Source organism: Pipistrellus kuhlii, unplaced genomic scaffold (genome assembly GCF_014108245.1).
Source record: "Pipistrellus kuhlii isolate mPipKuh1 unplaced genomic scaffold, mPipKuh1.p scaffold_m20_p_3, whole genome shotgun sequence".
In the NCBI taxonomy this organism is placed as follows: Eukaryota; Metazoa; Chordata; class Mammalia; order Chiroptera; family Vespertilionidae; genus Pipistrellus; species Pipistrellus kuhlii.
This window is the reverse complement of record NW_023425529.1, coordinates 170873479-170895506: the sequence shown is the minus strand read 5'-3', so window position 1 is coordinate 170895506 and position 22028 is coordinate 170873479. Positions and strand designations below refer to the sequence as shown.

Genomic DNA, 22028 nt, shown 5'->3' with positions numbered 1-22028 from the left:
GGCTTGCAGCAACCAAAATCTCCACCATTAGAGTTTGTAGACCAGTGCTTTCTGGAGACATTTACTCTGTAGATGAATTAAAATGTTATTACCTAGAGGTTTGATGTTGGGTAGTTTTATATAGCAGGGCCTTGCTTATCTGGAGAGCCCATTAAGATTCAGTTTCACCCTAGCTGGTTTGGTTCTGTGGCTAGAGTGTTGGCCTGTGGTCTGAAGGGTCCCAGGTTCAATTCCAGTCAAGGGCACATCCTCGGATTGTGGGTTCAATTCTCAATAGGCAGCCAATCAATGATTCTCTTTCATCATTAATGTTTCTATATCTCTTCCTTTTCCTTTGTCTCTGAAATCAATAAAAAAATATTTTTAAAAAGATTCAGTTTCACTTAAGGTAGAATAGTGATCTGGAAGAAAGGAATGGGAAATTGACAGAGTTTCATGAAGTATGAATGGGAGAGACAGAAGAGAAAGATGAACTAGAGCTGACCTATAGTATCAGTGGCTTTAGAAAAATGTGCTCAATGCTTTGGTCATTGCGGGACTGGAGGACACATGGTTTCTGCCTTCTCTCTTCTTTCCTGTCATGATCAAGAGGTTGGCTGAGCTCACTGAGCATCAGATGGGAACATGCATATGCATGCTTGCCTATAGGGTGGGGGTTGATAGTTTTACTATGAACCAAACAAGGCACCAGAGACTCCTCTCTTCACTGGTGATATTTAAAGCCCACCCAGCACTCTACCTTCTTCTGCCCCTTCACTTGTAACAGTCTGCTGCCCTCTGAACTTGTAAGATAAACATTCTGCTGGTCTGGAGCTGGCCCTGCCCATCATATTTGCATTCCTTCCCAAGGATCCTATCCTAATTGCCTCTCTTATCTCTAAATCCCTTTTAGTGTAACAGTCAGAGTGTTTCCATGGGGTGAAGAGAACATTCCACAGGACACTAGGTTAGCTAGGTCTTCAGCCTGACTGCCAGGAATTACTGCGTGGCTTTAGGCAAATCCATTCCTCTCTCAGGAGATCCACTTTCTTTTACTATCCATGACAGGGCTGGTGAAAAAGAGGGGCCGAATAGAAGTAGCTGCTCTGTTCCTAGTTAGAACTTGTGCTTGTATTGTATAAAAGCAGAGAAGGCTGTAGTATTTGAGAATTGGATCTTACCCATCATTATTTAAAAAATAAATAAACTTCTATTTTACAGCTAGATGTGTTCCTGAACTCCCACATATTAGCTGGGGAGAACCTGATGCAAGCAAAGGCGGAACAGCAGATTGCATCCCTGTCACCGTCTGCAAGCCTCTCACCTGCTGAGCCATCTTCCAGAGTCTGGCTATGTGGCTCCTGGGATATGCTCAACCACACCCTGAGCTAGGCAGCAGGCATCTCCTAAGGGCAGAAGCTTGGATTTTAATATAACAACTGGAGCCAATTTACAGAAGTAATATGATTTTCTAAATCATTGGAATTAGCTAGTCAAGCCTGAGAGTTACAATTACTCAAAGGCTCACAAGCCCTAAAAACATCTGGCAAACTCCAACTGGGGCAGAAGAAACAAAACACACACACACACACACACACACACACACACACACACACCACATCATATGCAATAGCAAGCAAATGAACAAAAAACAAGCCCAAGGCACCATTATCCATTTTTATTATGACATCCTTAAGGTCACCATGTCAAGGGATGGGAGGAAATTAAAAGAAAGCTTCTTAGAGGACACAGCTTACAAGAATTCCTGTACTTAGAGCTTGTTAATTTTCACAGTACAGTTGCCCTGGGTTGTGAATTAAAGAAACAGATGAAAGAAATATTGTGCCTTTAACTGTACTGAAGGCCCCTTGCATACCCCTGTGCCTTTTGATGAGAAACATTAAACATTTTTAATTTAGCACATCAATTTGGAAATCTAATTTTTTTAATGCTTTGTGGTAGCAGACACGTTCACAGTGCTGTCACGACCATACAAGAATTATGAGAAACTTGAACCGCAAAAAGTAAATTAGAAAAATCTCATTTCAGTTACTCTAAAAAGAGGGGAAATTAGATTTTGATTAAAATCACTCACACATACAATTTTAGATAAACTAATTTAGCAAGACTGACTATATAATTTTTTCCCCCTGCCAGTATGTCCTTTAAATATTGGCTGTGAGGTATTTGTACCACGAACCTTTCTTTCAACCAGTAGAAGAAAAAGAAGAAACTCTACAAACGTAGCCTTCTGGCCACGTGTGTGAGATCTGGTAGGGAGAGATTAAAGAAGTGGATTTGTCAATAAAATAGGCAGGAGCCGGGAATGAATTCAGACTCCTTGTATAGTCCTTGTTTGCGGGCCCTTCAGTTCTGCCTTTTCAACCTTTCCCCCCCTAAGGTGTCAACTTGGGAATTTTTACTTTAAGGAATGATGTGTCAGCTGGTGTAGGAATTAATTGCATCATTAGTGCTGCATAATGTACAGTGTATGGCCAGAGGCCCCAGCCTGGGTTACACTGAGGCTACCACCTCCTACGTGAGATGGGAGAACAGTGACCCAGGCTTCTCATTAATTACAGGAAGACCTGGATCCTCTCCAAAGGTGTTGCCAGAGGAAGTGAAACAGAGCATAGGGATGGATGTGTTTCGTAAACTCTTAAGGTGCTGCTCAAGATTGTGCTATCAGTATTATTCTGATGGCTGAGCTCAAATTACTGCCCTGCGGCATCTGAACTTGACTTTCTAAAATCTCGGTATAGAATCTGGTTCTAAGAGGGAGAAGATTGATAACGCCTTTTAGTTATTAAGCATCTCATAGCAAATCTCATTTTGAAAATTGCATTGTTAATGAATTAGAAACTTTTAAATTAAGGCTGAAGGGTGAATTATTAACTCTCGGTAAAAAAAAGAACGACTAGTCTACAGAGGCTAGTGTCCAAAACCGATGCCCTTCTCTATAAAGCCTAAAATATGAGAAACAGGCTTCCTTGCACTGGTCAGTGAGGTGTTAGGAGACCTGCATGACATGGGTGTGAGAGCCAATGAGAAAGTTACATAATCTTTAGGCAAGATACTATTTAAAAAGAACAAAATATAATTATTACATTCAATAGAAAATGTATAGTTAGCAGAAGAACAAAGAGGGCAGACAGAGATACACTTTATACTCTAATTCCTTCACCACTACTGTCTCCCAATCTTGGTGTTCAACAGGAAGGTAGATAAAAGAAACAGAATGAGTCAGGAAATGGAAGAACAAGGGATAGAAGAGAATTAGAAGCACTAATGTACACTATATGCTTTTGGAGATAGGGATGTATCAAGGTAGGCTCATCAATTGCAACAAAGGGACCCCTCGGGTGCAAGATGCAAATAGAGGGAAAGGCTGTGCATCTGTGGGGCCAGGAGGTAATTGGAAATCTCTCTACCTGCCACTCAATTTTTCTGTGAACCTAAAACTGCTCTAAAAATAATCTATTAAAAACACCCTAAAATCTCTATATATAAAGAGTCAGGGGCCATCACAACTAAAACAACCGAACGGACAACTGAACAGACTGAGTGGGGCTGCAAGGGCAGCAGAGGGGTTAGTGAAGGACAACCAAATGACTGAGCAGCAGGCTGTATGGGGCAACCAGGCAGGCAGGGGGGTTAGTGAGGGACAACCAAATGACTGAACAGCAGGCTGCATGGGGAAACCAGGCTGGAAGGGGGAGCAATGAGGGGCAACCAAAAGACCAAACAGCAAGCATGGGGCAACCAGGCCAGCAGGGAGGGCAGTGAGGAGTGACCAAACCAGCAGGGGGTGGGGGCAGTTGAAGGCAATCAGGCTGGCGGGGGTGGGAGGTGGGGGTGGAGTTAGGGGTGATCAGGCTGGCAGGCAGGTGAGCAGTTAGGAGCCAGCTGTCCTGGATTGTGAGAGGAGTTTCTGACTGCCAGTTTAGGCTTGATCCTGTGGCCTAAACTGGCAGTCGGACATACCCCGAGGAGTCCCAGATTGGAGAGAGTGCAGGCTGGGCTGAGAGACCCCCAATCCCATGCACAAATTTTGTGCATTGGGCCTCCAGTATATGCATAAGTACCGATTAATAAAAAATATTGAGGGGTTTATAATGAATATGAAATTTAAATACATTTATCTTTTTGTTTGCTTCTTATGTATGCTTAGAGTGATGCAGGGAGCATGAACGTGATATCAGACACACTCATTTTAATCTAAGCTCTGATATTTACAAACTGTGATTTTGGGCAAATTACTTAAACTCTCTAAGTATCATTAATCCCATCTATAGAATGTACACTTTATATACCATGACACTGATTTCATTGTGTTATCAATAAGATTAAATGACCTAACTTCTGTGATAAATATAGTAGCATATTTTAAGTTCTCAGCAAGTGGTGGCTAGCAGTTGTTGAAGCTTAATAGTAACTTTTATGTAGTTATGAACAAAGGTACTGTTATGTGGTATGATGTGCCATTTTTGGGGTAATAGATTATACTTGTAAAATAATTTATGTGTTAAGAAGTGTTTTTTTGTCATTGATATTTTTGATATTTACAACAAATCTATGACTTAGGTAGAGATATGGGGAGATATTTCTGTTTTTTATTTTTATTTTTTATAGCGATGAGAAACTGTTTTCTTATACATGGGATTGCTTAAGATTATACAGCTACTATTTATTCTAGAGATAAAATAAAAATAAAATACTCTGAATTTTGAAAACACCAACTAACTGAGACAAAAAGATATAAGAATTCAAAGGTAACATAAAGTAGCATAAGAAGTGGATGGCAGCATTCAGGAAAGAAACTGAAAATAACCATAAACATTTTACTAGGATAAAGGGCCATGTTAGAAGCTATAAGTAGAGTAGATGGAGTCAGGGATATAGAAAAGATGCTTCAGAAAATCACATAAAAACAAATGGAGAAGAACCAAGAGATAAATGATAAAAATAGATAATGTAAAACAAAGTGGAATTTATTATGTCCATAATGAGAGAAATTATACAAATTTAATAAAACTTTCAAGAATCCATTGTCCTAAAAAGCACACTGTTTCAAGAGAAGAAAAATTATATAGAATAATATATCGATATATTGAGATGTAGCCCAATTAATTTGGTAATTGAGAAGGATAAATACTGTACATCCAGGTAGAAAAAGCAAGGGGGAAGCTGTGAGTTCAGCTTACTCCACTCTAACATTTAATTTTAACATAGGATGGATAAATGTCTACGGATCTCTATAGGGGTAAAAGGGAGAATTTTATTCCATACCAATTTGTCTTCCAAATGGAAAGAAATCATTATTAAACATGCAAGTAATTGAGGAATGTAATGCTCATGAACCCCCTCAAAACAATTTATGATGGAATCCAACAGCCAACAAATAAAATTAAACAAAGGATTCAGCGATGGGGAAGCAGCACTATGAAAGACCAGAGGTAGGCAATGCATCCATTTAAACACATAAAAAAGTTTTTCTTTTCTTTTTTTTTAAAGCTATGGGTGTTTTTGTAACAGAATTGGATGTAACTAATATAAATCTTGACAATGTAAAAAATGATAATAACATAACTAGAAGTACAAGAGGGTACAAATTTCCTCATCTGTCATAGTTGGAAGTTAAAAGACACTGCACAAAGTTGATAAGTTAACAAACAGAGGGTTAAAGCATGTAATTTTTGAAAAGAGACTGACAACAAATCTTTTAAATAATAAAAAATTAAATAACCAAAAAATTAACACTAAAGATATAGACTACAAGAAGATAGTAAATAAAAGTACAAAAACATAAAATAAGATGAAAAATTGACTCACCATATTTCTTATAAAAATAAGTATAAATGGAATAAACTCACTTAAAATAAAATGTCTCATATTATATAAGGGCATTTCTAAAATAAAATAACTCCAATTGATCAAATATAAATCAATAGGCAAAGCTATATCAGGCAGATGAATGCATGTATGTAAAAGACAGGCAACAAACTCCCAAGCCAAAAATAAGCAACAATGACAAAAACTAGGTCACAACTATTAATACTAGAAAAGAGTGAATTCCAAATAAAAAGCATTGTATGGCACCAAAATAAATAGTTTATATTAGTAAAAGGTGTATGTCACATTGGGAACAACATTTACTAATCTTTCTGCATCACCAACAGTATCAAAATATTTATAGCTAAAATTGCAGGTCATAGATAGAAAATTGACAGCTACTTTATTCTAACAGTAGGAATCTCTCTGCACTGCTCTTATCTCATGATCAGTGACACAAATAAACATCAGCTAAAATTATATTGAGCTTTTATAATATAAATAAGATAGTTTAAATACACACATGAGCACAAATCTATTCAATTCTAGAAAGTATTTTTAAAATACATGATCATATACCTTCACTTACATTTATTTTATAAAATATCAGCAATTCCTAGAGGCTGTTACCCTATAATTTGGGCAAGTTTCTCTGAAACCATGGAATTGCATGACCTGAAAATTGAAAACCTCTGGATGAAGAAACCAGAGCTTGTATTATTAGACTAGCAGCACAGATGGAGTTCCTTTCAATATCAAACTACTTTTCCCATTGTTATTTCAGAGAAAACACTGTTCTGATTACAATTGTCTGGATGGGTTAGTTATAACCAGTTCTACCATTTCTAGCAAAGAAATGAAGAGAAACCTGTTTTTAATCATAAACCATCTCTCAAAGATGATTTCAGTAAGCATTGCAATACTTCAGGTTGCAATGCACTTGTGCTCATGAGGGACCAGCTGGTGCACTCATCAAGGCCCTCTGATCTTCCTCATAACTCACACTCATACCTCACAAAGATTTGCTTTAATAAACGGGGAAATATTCCTGTTGCTTAGTAACAGAACTAGGAGTTGAACCTATAGCTCTCAAAGTCCAGTCCTTCATTTCTTTAAGCCATATTGCTTTTCTGTAGCACAGGTCAGGACTGTGGATATAGAGTAGCTTTCCCTTTGACTTAACGTTATGAGAGATATTATATTTAACTGCTTTTCTGACTAACTCTCCTGTGGCTTCAGCAATTCTCCATAATCTTCATACTTGTCCTTGTGAGTGTTCATCATGTTAAATGTGTTCAATTGGTCTATTCCGTATTGTATAACTACCTTGCTCACATCAGATTGTTGTTGTAAGAATTACAAATACCTTTGCTCAGCATTTCACCCATATAAACTCATGTTTCTGATCTCTGTGCTGATGTCTCCTGGGCACTCTTCTAGGAGTGCTCACCCCAGGATCACACAGGTATTGTACTATATAGGCGTTGTTGTTTTTTTACACCCTGAATGTGGTTCCATGCACTATGGGGACTGTCTCTTTGCCAGGCCTGTCTGCATACTCCTATTAGTTGTGTGCTTGACTGAGGTTTTATAGGCTCTGAGTGTTCACCTTTACGGACACATTTTATTTGTAATGATAAACTAAGAGGTTCTTACCTAAAAATTATTCAAAAAGGTCCTATACTATTAAAAATAAAATATTGCTTTGTTTACTGTTATTTCCATATAATCTACTCTGAGCTTATATGGAGTGGATATTAATAACTGTTTCTAGAAGAACCATATAACTTTATGAGCAATATATTCACTTTTACTATCAAGACTATCTCTAAGCTGAGATATTACACTTGGGCCCTCTCAGACAAATATGGGAGACTTAATATTTATAATGCTGAGGATCTGGCTCTTTTATTTATTTATTTATTTATTTATCTATTTATATTATTAATTCTTTTAAAAATATTTATTGTTGAGATTACCACAGATATCCCTCTCCCCCCCCCCCCCCCCCATTATCCCCCTCCATCCAGTTCCCACCCTGCCTCAGGCCTTTGCCACCCTATTGTCTGTGTCCATAGGGAACGCATATATGCATATAAGATCTTTGTTTAATCTCTTCCTGCCCTCCCCTTTCTTTCTGAGAAGCATCTATCTGTTCCATTTCCATACCTCTGATTCTACTTTATTTACTAGCTTATCCAGTTCATTAGGTATCTTATTTGTTTATTTTGATTTTTAGATTCAATTGTTGATAGGTATGTATTTGTTGCCATTTTGTTGTTCATACTTTTGGTCTTCTTCTTCTTCTTCTTCTTCTTCTTCTTCTTCTTCTTCTTCTTCTTCTTCTTCCTCTTCTTCTTCCTCCTCATCCTCAAGAATATCCTTCAAAATTTCATATAAAACTGATTTGGTGGTGATGAATACCTTTAGTTTTTTCTTGTCTGTGAAGCTCTTTATCTGACCTTCAATTCCAAATGATAGCTTGGTTGGTAGAATAATCTTGGTTGTAGGTTCTTGGTATTCATCACTTTGAATATTTCTTGCCATTCCCTTATGGCCTGCATATTTTATGTTGAGAAATCAGCTGATAGTCATATGGGCATTCCCTGGTAGTTAACTAACTGCTTTTCTCTTGCTGCTTTTAAGATTCTCTATTTGTTTTTAGCCCTTGGCATTTTAATTATGATATGTCTTGGTGTGGTGCTCTTTGGATTCTTTTTGTTTGGGGTTCTCTGTGCTTCCTGGACTTAGAAGTTTATTTCTTTCACCAGATAGGGGAAGTTTTCTGTCATTATTTCTTCAAATAGGTTTTCAATATCTTGCTCTCCCTCTTCTTCTGGCACCCCCATAATGCTAATGTTGTTATTCTTGAAGTTATTCCAGAGGCTCCTTACACAATTTTCATATTTTTGGATTCTTATTTCTTTTTGTTCTTCTGGTTGAGTGTTTTTGCTTCCTCATATTTCAAATCATTGATTTGATTCTCAGAATCCTCTATTCTATTTTGAATCCCTGTAAATTATTCTTTATTTCAATCAGTTTATGCTTAATTTCTGACTGGCCCTTTTCTATATGTTTGGCATTCTCACTAAGATCCTTAAAAGTCTCACTAAGTCCCTTGGAGGTTTCTAGAAAATTCTTGAGTAACTTTATAACTGTGGTTTTGAATTCTATATCCAGGAGTTTATTCTATTTCTTTACTATGTGACATATTTTTTTTTTGCCTCTGCATTTTGGCTGCTTCCCTGTGTTTGCTTCTATGTATTGGGTAGAGCTGCTAAGACTCCTTGAGTTGGTAGAGTGGACTTGTGTAGTAGGTGTCCTATAGGGCTCAGTGGCTCAGCCTCCCCTGTCACCTAAGCTTGGAGCTCTAGGTGCACCCCTTTGTGGGATGTGAGCACAGTCTTGTTGTAGTTGAAACTTGATTGCTATTGGTGTCACATCCAGGCCAATTGGCTGTCAGGACCAGCTGCACCTACAGTGGGGCAGCTTCTATGTAGGAGACACCCCTATGGAACAGGATTTGCTTCAGTGGGGCTTTGGTGCTCACTGAGTCTGCCCCTTGAGTGTGTCACTTATGGATGTGTAGAGTTGTAATCTGGTATGATCAGACACTGATTACTGGATACACTAGCTCTTGGGTCTCCAGAGCGATGCAAAGTCAACCATTGTCTGGGGCCACCCAACAGGAGTTCCAGAGAGATCTGCAGATTCCTCCTCTTTGTATTGGGTTTGGAAGTGTCCAGATGAGGCCCAACTATGAAGCAAGGCCAGCTGGTGCTGGTGTGTGCCTGATCTTGGGCCTTTTATTGATAGATTTGGGGCTCCCTGACCCTGCTACAGCTTGTTTGAGATGTTCAAGGACATGCCATTAATATGCAAAAGTCACTGCATGCAGCTTGGGTGGATTTGTAAATTGGATGAGGCAAGGTGGGGGTGGGGTGGGTCTTAGGGAATCACTAAGGGGAGCAAACAGAAATGGCTGCCAATCAGCCCTGCTACCAGGGAGGTTCTAGCACAGGAACTGTGATTCCTGCTACTACCCCTATCTGGTAGAAAGCCTCCTCCAAGTTTCTACCCTGGTGTCAGACAAATATGTTCCCCAGAGCCTTGCCCTGGCACTGAAGCTCAGAAGAAACAGAACCTTGTAAGTTCAGTTTGTGGTGCCAGTCTTTTAAGAGTAGTAGTTGGGTCTCCAGCAGCCTCTATCACTGAGCTGAAATCTTCACTGGTTTTTACAGCACATAGGTTAGGGTGACTTCCTTTCCCATTCTGTGATCCTTAACTGGGGGTCTGCTGTGGGGTTGGGGCCCCTTGCTCCTCTGGTGACCTTCACATAGGAGATCTCCCTCCCAATTAAAAAAGCCCATTCTGTGCCTCTGAACCTCCTACCAGTCTCAGTGTGCTTTCTACTTTACTTCTCTAGCTGTAGGACTTCCATTCAGCCAGCTTACGGGTTGTTCTGGATGATTGTTGTAGTTTTGATGTGGTTGTGAGAGGCAGTGAATACAGGTGTTTACTGGAGGAAGATCTGGCTGTTTTAAAACTAGATGAGAAAAATTTCCAGAATGGTGAATTTGTTCATGCAGTGGGCATATGCTATCATTTCTCATCTTGCGTTTGGTGTCCCTTTATAACTTATTAAAACAAAAAATTAAACTGGACTAATGAAGCTCTGTGTTTTAGGGGGAAATCTATGTTGACATTATAATTCACCTCTGGATCCATGAGCCAACTTTGAAAAAGTTCTAGAGAGTTGTTGCTTAGTATCTGAGCTACTTAATCAGATCTGCAGGAAATGATCATGTAATACATTTTCATTCACTCAATTATTCTATAAATATTCATTGAACAGCTTCTGCTTTGATATATTGCACAAAATTCTATAAGGCATATGGGTAAAAAGGGTAGTGGTCTCCTCAGCTAGACTGCCAGGTCATTGAGGACCAGATATGACGTGTTTATAAGTAATTATAATGTGAGATATGAACTACTAAGTATAATAAGGGATAGAGATGAAGGACTTTGAGAGACCAGGGATGGGAATAATTATTTCTGACTGGGGAATCTGGGAAGAGACCCTTTTTGAGTTTAACATGGAGGAATAACTAAGGTTTTGACATGCAGAGATAGGTAGCAATGCACTCAAGTGAAGGTAAAATTGTGATCAAAATTGTGTCAACTGCTAATTGAATTATTTTTCCTAGGGTATTGCTAGAGAAGTAGGCCTATTTCCAAGTAAACACTTAATTTCTGGCCAATAATAACTCTGTTGTCTGCATTAGGGATCTGTGTGGTTCTACAATTGCAAACCCCAGGCCAGATGACAGCAGCAACCCCTTCAAAGCTCCTACAGCCCATGGACCAGTGAGCGTGTGATTGAGTGACTCAGGGCATTGCGGTCCATTGGTCCCTCAGAATCTCTGGCTGGAACATTCTCCTTCAGGCATGTGCTCCTGCCAGTGGTATGTAACCTTGGGAAAGACCTTCCTTTGTTGAACATATGTAACACAGGTGTTGCTGTGTTTTGGGTTGTGATTAAAAAACAAAACAAACTAATAGAATAGATGAAAATACACAATATAATAAAGAAAATTGGAGTTTTGTGGTGGTTACAATGCTTGCTGTGATTTTAGCAAAGTCCATTTATATCTCTAGCCTTTAGTTTCTTTGCTTGGAAAATGGGACTATCACCATTGGATTTGTTTCTGCCATTCAGAATGTTCCAGCCAGAAGCTCTGAAGCACCAATGGGTAGCAGTTGGGAGAGTAAATGAGTTGCTAGCTACTGCTTGGACTTTGTTGTTTTACATGCAAACAGATGCATCTCATTTTCTGGACAAGTTCTATAAATTTAACTATCAAATATTTTCAGCCAATTAATAACTATTTTTTTTCTGTTAATTTTCTTTATAAAAGCAAAACATATTCATTGAGGGAAAAACTCCAGGCATAAAATCACAACTAACAGCCAATGAACTTTCAGAATCTCACATCTCAGATCATCTTTTTAGATAATCTACCAATATCAATATTTAAGATAAGCCTCCCACATAAATAATGTACCTGAAACCAAGATCCTCTGAATTAATTAATAAGATAGACCTTATGGGATGCATGCCATTTAAAGTAATGTATTTCCTCTCTAACAAATGTCAGATTTTCTAGCCATACATAAATTCTTCAAGCATTTATTAAAATTATTTGATGCTTTTGTACATGGCTGGTGGGCCTGTAAACTCGAGCAAGCTTCTTGGAGGGGAATTTGGAAATATGTGCCAAAGACCTTAAATACATTCCTACCCTTTGACCCAACAATTCAAAGCCTGGGAATTTATCTTAAGGCAATAATTATAGGTAGGCCCAAAGATTTATATGTGATTTTAAATTTATCACAGCATTTTTTATAATAGCAAGTAGTAGAAACAACCTAAATGTCAAACAATAGGGGGTTGGTTAAATAAATTATAGTACATCTATATTTAGAATACTGTGTGACCATTAAAAATAATTGATCTCAAAGAATTTTTAATGCCATGGGAAAATGCTTAAAATATTTTGTTAAGAAAAAAAAAAAAGTAGAGCAGATTCCAATGTTTTTTTTTTTTACAAAAGCATGTATACACACACACACACACACACACACACACATATATATATTTAAAGATTATAGAGATTTATAGCAAAAGGTTAATAGTGATTATGGTTGAAACAAAATATTTTTTTCTTCTTTATACTTTTTCTTAAATTTATCCAGATTACTACTATCTTCATAAAAGGTTATTTATATATACTGTACATGACATGTCTTAATCTGTTTGATAGCAAAATATCACAGACTGATAGCTTTAAACAACAGTTCTATAGGCTGGGAAGTCCAAGATCAAAGTAATGTGATGAGAACTCTCTTCCTGGTTCAGAGGAGCCTCTGCATTGCTGTATCCTCATATGGTGGAAAGGACAAGGGAGCTCTCAGGAACTTCTGTTGAAGGACACTAATCCCATTTATGAGGGCTCCACACTCATGTCCTCAGCACCTCACAAAGGCCTACCTCCTAACATTATCATTTTGGGGGATTAGGATTTCATCTTATAAATTTTGAGGGGACACAAACATTCAGACCATATCATTATATATATGATATATAAGTCATCTGATAAATAACTTACGGTATGTTCAACATCTTAAATAACTTATGTTCAACAAACTTAAAAAGAAGGCTGCTTTAAATTAAAATAAAAACAAGTAATTTGGAAAATGGATTACAGCTTTTCAATGATCAGAATACCACAGGTTTATGGAAAATATGAGCTGGAAGAGCCAGCTCTTAACAAACTCCAGAATGGTTGGAATAACTTTCCTAAGTCACATGACCAAAGTGGCAAATTGACATTAGAACTCAGGTTCTGAACCTTCAGACTTCTCTTCTCAGATAAAAAAACACACAACTATAAAAAACAAACAAACACATTTTTATTGATTTATTGGGAGAGGGAGAGAAAGAGATAGAAACATCAATGATAATAGAGGATCATTGATTGGCTGCCTACTGCATCTCCCACATTGGGGATCTAGCCCCAAACCTAGGCATGCGCCCTCAACAGGAATTGAACTGTGACCTCCTGGTTCATAGATTGATGCTCAACCACAAAGCCACACCAGCTGAGTTCTTTTTAGCTGTTTTTGACTGAGTTCTCAGGTTTGCTCTCTCTCCCTTTTTTCTATCAAGATGCTGGGCAATTTAAGTTAGCACTCTACATTACAAAAAAAAAAAGAAAAAAAAAGACTTTATGTTTTAAAGAGTAGTTTTAGGTTCATAGGAAAATTTAGAGGAAGGTACAAAGATGCCGCATGTATTCCCTGCCCCTACAATGCATAGCCTCTTCTATTATCAATAATCCTCACTAGAGTGGCATTTGGTTATAGCAGATAAACCTGCATTGGCACACCATTATCACTCAAAGTCCATATTTTACATTGTGATTCACACTTGGTAGTGTGCATTCCATGGGTTTGGACAAGTGTATAATGACATGCCTTTCATTATAATATTATAAAATGTATTCTCACTGCTCTAAAAATCCTCTGTGCTTCATCTATTTATTTCTGCCCCAACCTCTGGCAACCACTGATCTTTTTACTGTCTCATAGTTGTTGTTTTTTTGCCTTTTCCAAAATGTCATATTCTTAGAATCACACACTATTTAGCATTTCCAGATTGACTTCTTTCACTTAGTAAAATGCATCCAAGTTTTTAAAAATGTCCTTTCATGGCTTCATAACTTATTTCTTTTTAGCACTGAATAATACTCTATTATCTGGATGTACCACCATTTTAAAAATCTACTCATCTACTGAGGACATCTTTGTCAATTATACATAAAGGTATTTTGATAACTACATCTGAGCAAAAACAGATGGAAATCTTCTGGATATGTTACAGATGGACTGCTTGGGTGTTTTAACTCTTACTGAATGAAATGCTTGTTGAGTGGACTGAAATATACAAGCCAAATAATAGATCCTTTTCAGTTGATGGAGAAATGCTGATGAATTTTACTTTCTTTTATTCAAGATTTTTAAAACGAAGGGACTTTTGCCATCCCTCTGGTTGCGGTTTTCTAAGAGATGGCTGCTCATCTACATTTATATGGTTGGTTACTTACTTCTAATGACACATAGAAAAACACCACTGTTTTCTAGTGCTTTCCAGATACAGGGACTTCTGCATCTTGTCCCTCAGTTGGGAGTAGATCTTCTTTTGGGGGAAACAGTTATTTATAGTCTATGTTATCTTCCAAATAATTATATTTTATTTTATTTTATTTATTTATTTATTTATTTATTTATTTATTTATTTATTTTTATATATTTTATTGATTTTGTACAGAGAGGAAGGGAGAGAGATAGAGAGTTAGAAACATCGATGAGAAAGAGTCATCGATCAGCTGCCTCTTGCACACCCCCTACTGGGGATATGCCCGCAATCAAGGTACATGCCCTTGACCGGAATTGAACCCGGGACCTTTCAGTCCCCAAGCTGACGCTCTATCTATTGAGCCAAACCGGTCTTGGCAATAATTATATTTTAAATATCATAATTTAATTAATATTAGCATTTTCAGGATTTGCTCAAGGGCATCGAATAGGTCAATACATCTATTTTATGCTGACTGAAATCCTACATCAATTTTTTTTCTATCAGGGGACTTTCTTTTCAAATTTTATTAGGCCATGATAAGAGATTTAGTGTTCTAATTTCTTTCTTTTTTTCTTTCTCTCCCTCCTTCCTTCCTTATTATTTTTGCATTATGTGTTTTCTTTAGTGTTTTTCTGTATTTGGATTCTATCATTAATGCAACTGATTTTTAGGTAACTGTGGGAAAACTGGCAAGAAGATGATATGAATGTTGTAAAATAAGAAAATTAAGTAGATTTCTATGTCTTTTCTTTTTTTATTATACAATCATTTCACTTCTAGGTATGGGTGGGGTTAGTCTCAAGGAAAGTGGGTATAGGAATTCAGCATAGAACATATCAATGCAATTGCAATACATGTCCCTAATAGATCCCAAACACCCCCTGACAATAGTTTGGAAAGTGTATCAGCAGAAAATTAAACCTTGTAATTGCTGTCTGGCAAATGGAAAGATATAATTGATTATCTTAGCTTATTTAAATGTTTCTAATTGCCAGAGATAGTGTTTGTTTGACACAGCTTTTCAACTTGCCAAGCAAAGTTTACACTGTCAATAAGCAAGTAATAGAAGTTGCCAAATGGCTCTTCTAAACATTTTGACTCTCAGTGGCTCAATTTTATGTGATACTTTGCTTTCAGTGCCAGACTCTCTCCTGCAGTCTACAGTAAGTGGAAAAGTAATAACATTGTCATGTTGGACTTGGAAGGGGTCCCCAATGCCCACCTATGCTTCCACACTGGGCCAGCAGTTCTAAGCCAATCTCCAGGCAAGGAGATTTTACTTATTTTGAGTTACTGATGGTGACAGTTACATCTCACACTGAGAAATGCCTGGACCTGGGTTTTAGGATGCCATTCTTTCTCTTCTCAGCCATGAGGTACAGAGGAATCACTATCAGTGAGTCAGGACCTCAGCGCTCCAGGCATGTAGGGCTTCAGTGCCCTGCTGGCTAAGCATCCCCTGTACATGATTCTCTAGTACAATTGGGCTAGACATTGGAAAAACAACCCCGACTATTCCTGCTTACTCCCATAAAGTTCTTAATCACACATCCACATCACTTGGAGCTCTTAGGAATGAGCAAACAAAGGATTCAGAGATCTCCCCACCTCGACAAAACTGCAGATTTTTGAAGATTGAGTCTCTCTATTAACGAACCGTTGCATATTCATTGGATACTTTTTATGCATACAACATTATTCTAGATGCCCCTAGGGAAAGTGAAGAGAGTATAAGTCAAAGATTTCATCCTCAAAGAGTTTACAATTAGGGAGACAGTTCATGTGTACTTTAAAATAGCAATGACATGAGTCAGTTATTTGTAAGTGTCAACTGGCACACCTAAGGGACCCGTTCCACATTCTGCAAAGTTGTAAGTACTGAGAAGAGAAGAAGTCAGAATTTCTGAAGGTCAACTTCTGTTTTTTCCCTTGTGTTATTTGGTATCTGTGCCAAGAGACATTCAGCACATAGGGTTACTGTGCTTAGTTGTTGAACATTTTCAAAGTTTAGTGAACGATGTCCTCACTGTTGTCCTTTTCCACCTGGGCAGAGGAAATAAGAAATGGTCATGGACATGGTTTTTGCTGGCCTGCCAGCTCCGTTTGGAAATGTCACTTCCTGGAAGAACAGAACAGAAATGGAGATAAGACAATTTTGATATCTTATATAGGCCCTCAGACCTATATGCTAAGCTTGACACCAGATTTCCCCAACTCAGATGAAACTGTGATTGTTAAAGAGTTTCTAAAAGCATAAATAATATTAGTAGCTGACATTTATGAGCACGGTGTACCAACCACTTGGCTAAGCATTTTGTATACACGATTTATTTTAATCCTTATGACAACTTTATGAAGTCAGCTTCTATTTTTAGTACCACTACTTTACAGATGGAAAGCAGGCCTTAAAGGTTAAGTTGCTTGTCCAGTATCACATAACTAATGAATATAGGCAGAACAAGAATCCTAGCCTAGGTCTGAGTGTCACCGGAACTCAAGTTCTCTACCACTACCTCAAGGGATGGTGATGCTTTTGTAGAGTATGGTGGTGGAAGCCCATTATTCACAAATAGAAAGAGGCTCTGTGGCATCACCTATTGGGATTTTCCATAATCCCATTTTGTCCTAGCTGTCATCAGCTGGACAAATGGGATGCAGGTAGCACCTCCCTATTTCAGCCATAGAATCTAGGTCTATTTTAATGTGGACACAGGTCCTGCCTTGAGACAAACAATGCTTTGTCAGATTAGATCAAACCTTTGGTTAATCGATAGCTCACCATTTATGATTCCCTGACACAGTTGTCTGAGGACAACGTAAGTTTCCCCCCGATGCTCTGGATACCTGAAGTCAGCTGTGTCTGCTCATAGTTATTCACTGGTTCCCGACCCTTTATATCTCCTCAATAGCACATCACTGCATGTTTCTCTGTGGGCTCTGGTCCCCGCCTCCAAGTCAGACCCACCTTAGCTTTGCCACTTACTGGTTGTATGACAAGTTATTTGAAATTTCTAAGCCTAGCTTCTCCATATCTAAAACAGCTTAGTGGTACTTATTGGGCTAGGCATTGGAAAAGCACCCCAATTATTCCTCCTTTCTTCCGTAAAGTTCTTAATTACACATTTAAATTACTTGGAGCTCTTAGGAATAGATAAACAAAGGATTCGCAGATTCCCTATCCCTTGGCAAAATTGCTTGCTTTCTCAATATTCTGGTTGTGAGGATTCAATAGTGTTTGTAAAATGCTTAGCACACTGCCAGGCACAAAGAGAACAGCCAATGAATGGTTAAGTAATATTAATCAATGTCTGTCATTTTATGTAGCTTTATAGTTCTCTAAATAACTGAACTCTTGCCTTGGGCCAATTGTCTCGCTTAGCCCTTAGACCAGCGGTCGGTCGGCAAACTGCAGCTCGCAAGCCACATGGGGCTCTTTGGTCCCTTGAGTGTGGCTCTTCCACAAAATACCACAGCCTGGGTGACTATATTTTGAAGAAGTGGCATTAGAAGAGGTTTAAGTTTAAAAAATTTGGCTCTCAAAAGACATTTCAATCGTTGTACTGTTGATATTTGGCTCTGTTGACTAATGAGTTTGCTGACCACTGCCTTAGACAATGTCCTAGAGGTGAGAAGTGCGTGGCTGAGATCTTGGATGTCCAGATCATTTGGATGTGGTCTAGGTGCCTCTAAGGTTACCTAGAAGGTGGTTATGCCTGAGTGGGGCCAGTAGTTTGGAACCATAGGAGTCTCAGCTGGCTGCTCTGGGGAGCTGTTGTGACTTGGGCCACCATAGCAAGCTCAGGGGGCCTGGCATTTTGTATGCCCACCTCTTTTCTGTTTGCCTTGCTGAGACCACTTCACTCACTCTCAATTAAAATCTCAAAATAAAATCTCAACTTTAGTTTCTGCCTTGCTACTCGGCTTCTGACCACCTGCTGATCGACCTGCCACATTTTGCTTTAACTCTAGTGTTTAACATTGTGGCCAGAACTGCCAATCTCTAGGCTAGGTCCCCCTTCCTGCCACTCTGACCCAGACTCAGCACTTGTTTTAGCTCCTGGTGCCTGCTCTGCCTTTAACCATTCGTTCTCAAAGGGCCTCCCTTATTCCTTATTCCCTTCAATTCCTGTCTCCTGTGTTTTGCTTCTAACTGGGTCCTTATGTGACAATAAGGCAGCCACTTCAGGTAACTGAAAAATAGTAACTGAAAAATCATGGGAGGAAAGCAATTCCTTGTTTAGTGACCAGAGCAAGACCATTTTCCTAAGCCACATGTGGAGAATTGTTCTCATTATGACTATTTTAACATAATAAATCTTAGTGCCTCACTAGTGATATAGAGTAAAGCCTCATTAATTAAAGCCCCACCGATTCAGAATTTAAGATAATTTGTTCACAGGCCAAGCTGAAATTTACATTTGTACTATCTATGAAAAAAAAGGCTCATTAAGTAAATCAATAAAGTAAGGAAGATTGCAGGAAGCCTGTTTAATCTAATTAAGAAAACAAACTATTTTCAAGCACTTTGTAATACCATTGGCATATAAACAATGTGCTCATTACAAACACTCTTATGTGTTCGTTAAAGTATATCGAGAAAGATTCCTATTTGACAAGTTTTTTTTTTTTTAGTGATTAGTTCGAGTAAATGTATGATATTGAAGACAGTGAAACTGTTTTTTAAATAGTGTGTAGTTTTACCCTTTCCTAACAGGCATATCCATAAGGTATTGGTTGAAGGGACTGCACACTTGGAAATCAGACAGACTTGAATTCTCATGTTGGCTCTGCCTGTGAACTTGAGCATGGTCTTTCCTTTCTGTAAGCTGGGGTTTCCTTTTCTCAAGGGGGTTTCGAGAATGAAATGAAATAGTATAGGTAAGGTGCTTTTTATTGTCCTAGGCCAGTGGTCGGCAAACTGCGGCTCTCGAGCCACATGCAGCTCTTTGGCCCCTTGAGTGTGGCTCTTCCACAAAATACCATGTGCAGGCATGCACATACAGTGTGATTGAAACTTTGTGGCCCATGCACAGAAGTTGGTTTTCAGCCTGGGCGAGTCTATTTTGAAGAAGTGGTTCTGACACGGAGCCACACTTGAGGGGCCAAAGAGCTGCCTGTGGCTTGCGAGCCGCGGTTTGCCGACCATTCTCCTAGACATATAGTAGAATAAGCAACAAAAACGGCTCTTATGTATCATTTAACATATACAACAAAACCTGAGAAAATTATTATTACTATTTTTTTTATGCGAAAAGCTTTATTGTTTCATTCAGTCCAATGCATGGGAGAGGGCTCCAGGGTGGTTAACAGAATGGCTAGTAGTTTGGGGAGAGGCTCAGGGAAAAGCAGACACCAGGGGATGCAGAGGGGCTCCCAAGGCCTCTGGGCTCCAGAGGCTCCTGGCGGTGCTGGAGGGGAGCCTCCGGGAGAGACTCGCCCAGCCCAGCCTGGGCCGCAGCCTGCGGGGTGAGTCAGGTGGGGCCCATCTTCTTGATCAGTTTCACCTCGGAAGTGGTTCTGCAGGAAGTCACCGAGAGGAGGGTCTGCGGGGAGACCCTGGCCTGCAGCTCCCAAAGGGCCTGGGTCAGGCCCCTCCCCAAGACCAGGCGGCCTTCCTGGCGCCCTGAGTTTGCCCCTCGTCCTGGGGGGGCTTCAGCACGTCCTGGCAGGGAAGGCGGCCCCCGCGCTGGTTTTGCATCTTAGAGCCGCTCAGCTTCTCCGCCATCGAGGAAGGAGCGGCCCAGCCTGAGAGCCACGTCCTCCCGGCGGGAACAGGAGCCCCGAGAGGTGGGTGTGGAGCCGCAGGGGCAGGGGGGCCAGGCGGTGACCCAGCCTCCACTGAGTGGAATAATTGCTGAATTTGGGAGCTTATGGTTATTGGGCAATAAGGAGTTAAGGCAGGAAACACCCGGTGTGTTGGCTGGTCCGGAGGTGGTCCTGGAGGTGGTGACTGGATGAGACGCAGGAGAGAGGCCGGAGCTGGAAGAAGGGGCGTCCTGGGTCTGTTCCCTCCGAACACTGTTGAAGCAAGAGACAGGTCTGGACTGCCAAGGGTACTTCTGAGAAAAATTCTGATTATCCTCATTTTACACACGAGGAGGCGTGGACTCGGGATAATTGAGTAGCTTCTGCATGTCTAAGGGGGGAGCTGAGATGCAAACGCAGGCCCCCTGCTTCCCCATGTTCTGTTTGGTGGCTGCCCCGGGGGAGAGGGGCACCCTGAGCCCCGGGCACCATGTGAGAGCACGCCTGCTTGCAGTGGAGTGCAGTTGGCTCTCTGGTGCTAATAATCAGCCATGGTTTATAGCTGTTCGTCTCCGCTTCTGAGTAGAAAGAATGAAACACTTCCTCTGCCGCATTTATTTTACTTTAAAAAAATTTTGGAGGAGGGTTGACAAGACAGTGAGAAGACAAGCAAGATTAATGGTAACTGAAGCGAGGCTTTTGAAAGGTGCAGGAAAATTCTGGGCGCTCAGAGAAGGGAGGGGAGAGAAAACCAACTGTGCTGGAAGGCAGGCACCCTGACCTCAGCCACACACGACCTCTCAGAGGAGACCAAGAGCCCTTGCTTTTTTAGACCCAAACCAGAGCTTCCAAAATGATGGAAATCTATCGCTGATGAGAGGGGAGAAATATGGATGAAGCCCATAGCTATGTTTAGAGCATCAGGGGATGAATTAGCCTAATTGGAATATTAGTCTCCGTTACAGAGAGTAATCACTACAGGCTGCCTCTGTTTTCATTTAGAAATTTAATTAAGTTTATCAAAGTTTGGCTTCTCTAGCCTTCATTTTCCCGGCCTCTCCCCAAACAGCCCTGTTGTTGAAGAGGCGTTTTCTTTCATTTTATTTTGTTTCCCAGGAAGGGGGTTGGGCTGGGGCCAGGGCAAGCTCAGGGGTGGGCTACAGCGTCTACCCTTCCCAGTAAGCCTGGCTGTGACCCCCTCCAGCAGCGAGGCTCTTGGAGGTCACACGGGGGGGGGGGGGGGGGGGGGGGGGGCTTCCCATGGCTGAGGACATCAAAAAAGGGCGCGTTTATCCAGGTAAGGGAGCTGAGCTTTTTCTTAATTTGCAAGGAAAAGCATCAAAGCGTTTCTTTTTAGTTACCTCCAATAAGAGCACAGAGATATTCCTGAATAATTCTGCAGTTCAGTTGTTGATAGGCCTGTTTCTTCCAAAAAATTAGTGCCTGTGGCTACTATTTATTTATTTGTAATTTATTGATTTTTTTTTTTTTTTTTTTTTTTTTTTTGAGTCCGCAGGCCAACACTCTACCCGCTGAGCCAAACCAGTCAGGGCTCTGTGGCCACTATTTACCAAAAGGCTTGCAGGCACATGCAAAAGCTTCTGAGAAGGAGAGCTTCTCCTGCAGAGTCCGCTTGCCTCCCCATCTCTCTTCCTGTTATGCTGCTCCTCCTCCTCCCTCTACATCCTCTTCTTTATTTTACTCCTCCTCCACTTTACACTCTGGGTCCCCTCCTCCTCCTTTTGCAATGACCTGAGGTCTCTAATGAATA

At 39.9% G+C, this 22028-nt stretch overlaps 1 long non-coding RNA gene across 2 annotated transcripts in view; it reads right to left on the bottom strand.

Moving 5' to 3' along the window:
* Positions 1-2004: 2004 nt before the first annotated feature.
* Positions 2005-22028, bottom strand: part of LOC118729461 — a 39304-nt gene continuing 19280 nt past the window's right edge. For both annotated transcript variants that reach the window (XR_004991241.1, XR_004991240.1), the window contains 4 exons: positions 20421-20556; positions 19020-19022; positions 11359-11366; positions 2005-2018 (listed from right to left, as the gene is read on the bottom strand). This is a non-coding gene — a long non-coding RNA (uncharacterized LOC118729461). The remainder of the gene's footprint in view (positions 2019-11358; positions 11367-19019; positions 19023-20420; positions 20557-22028) is intronic.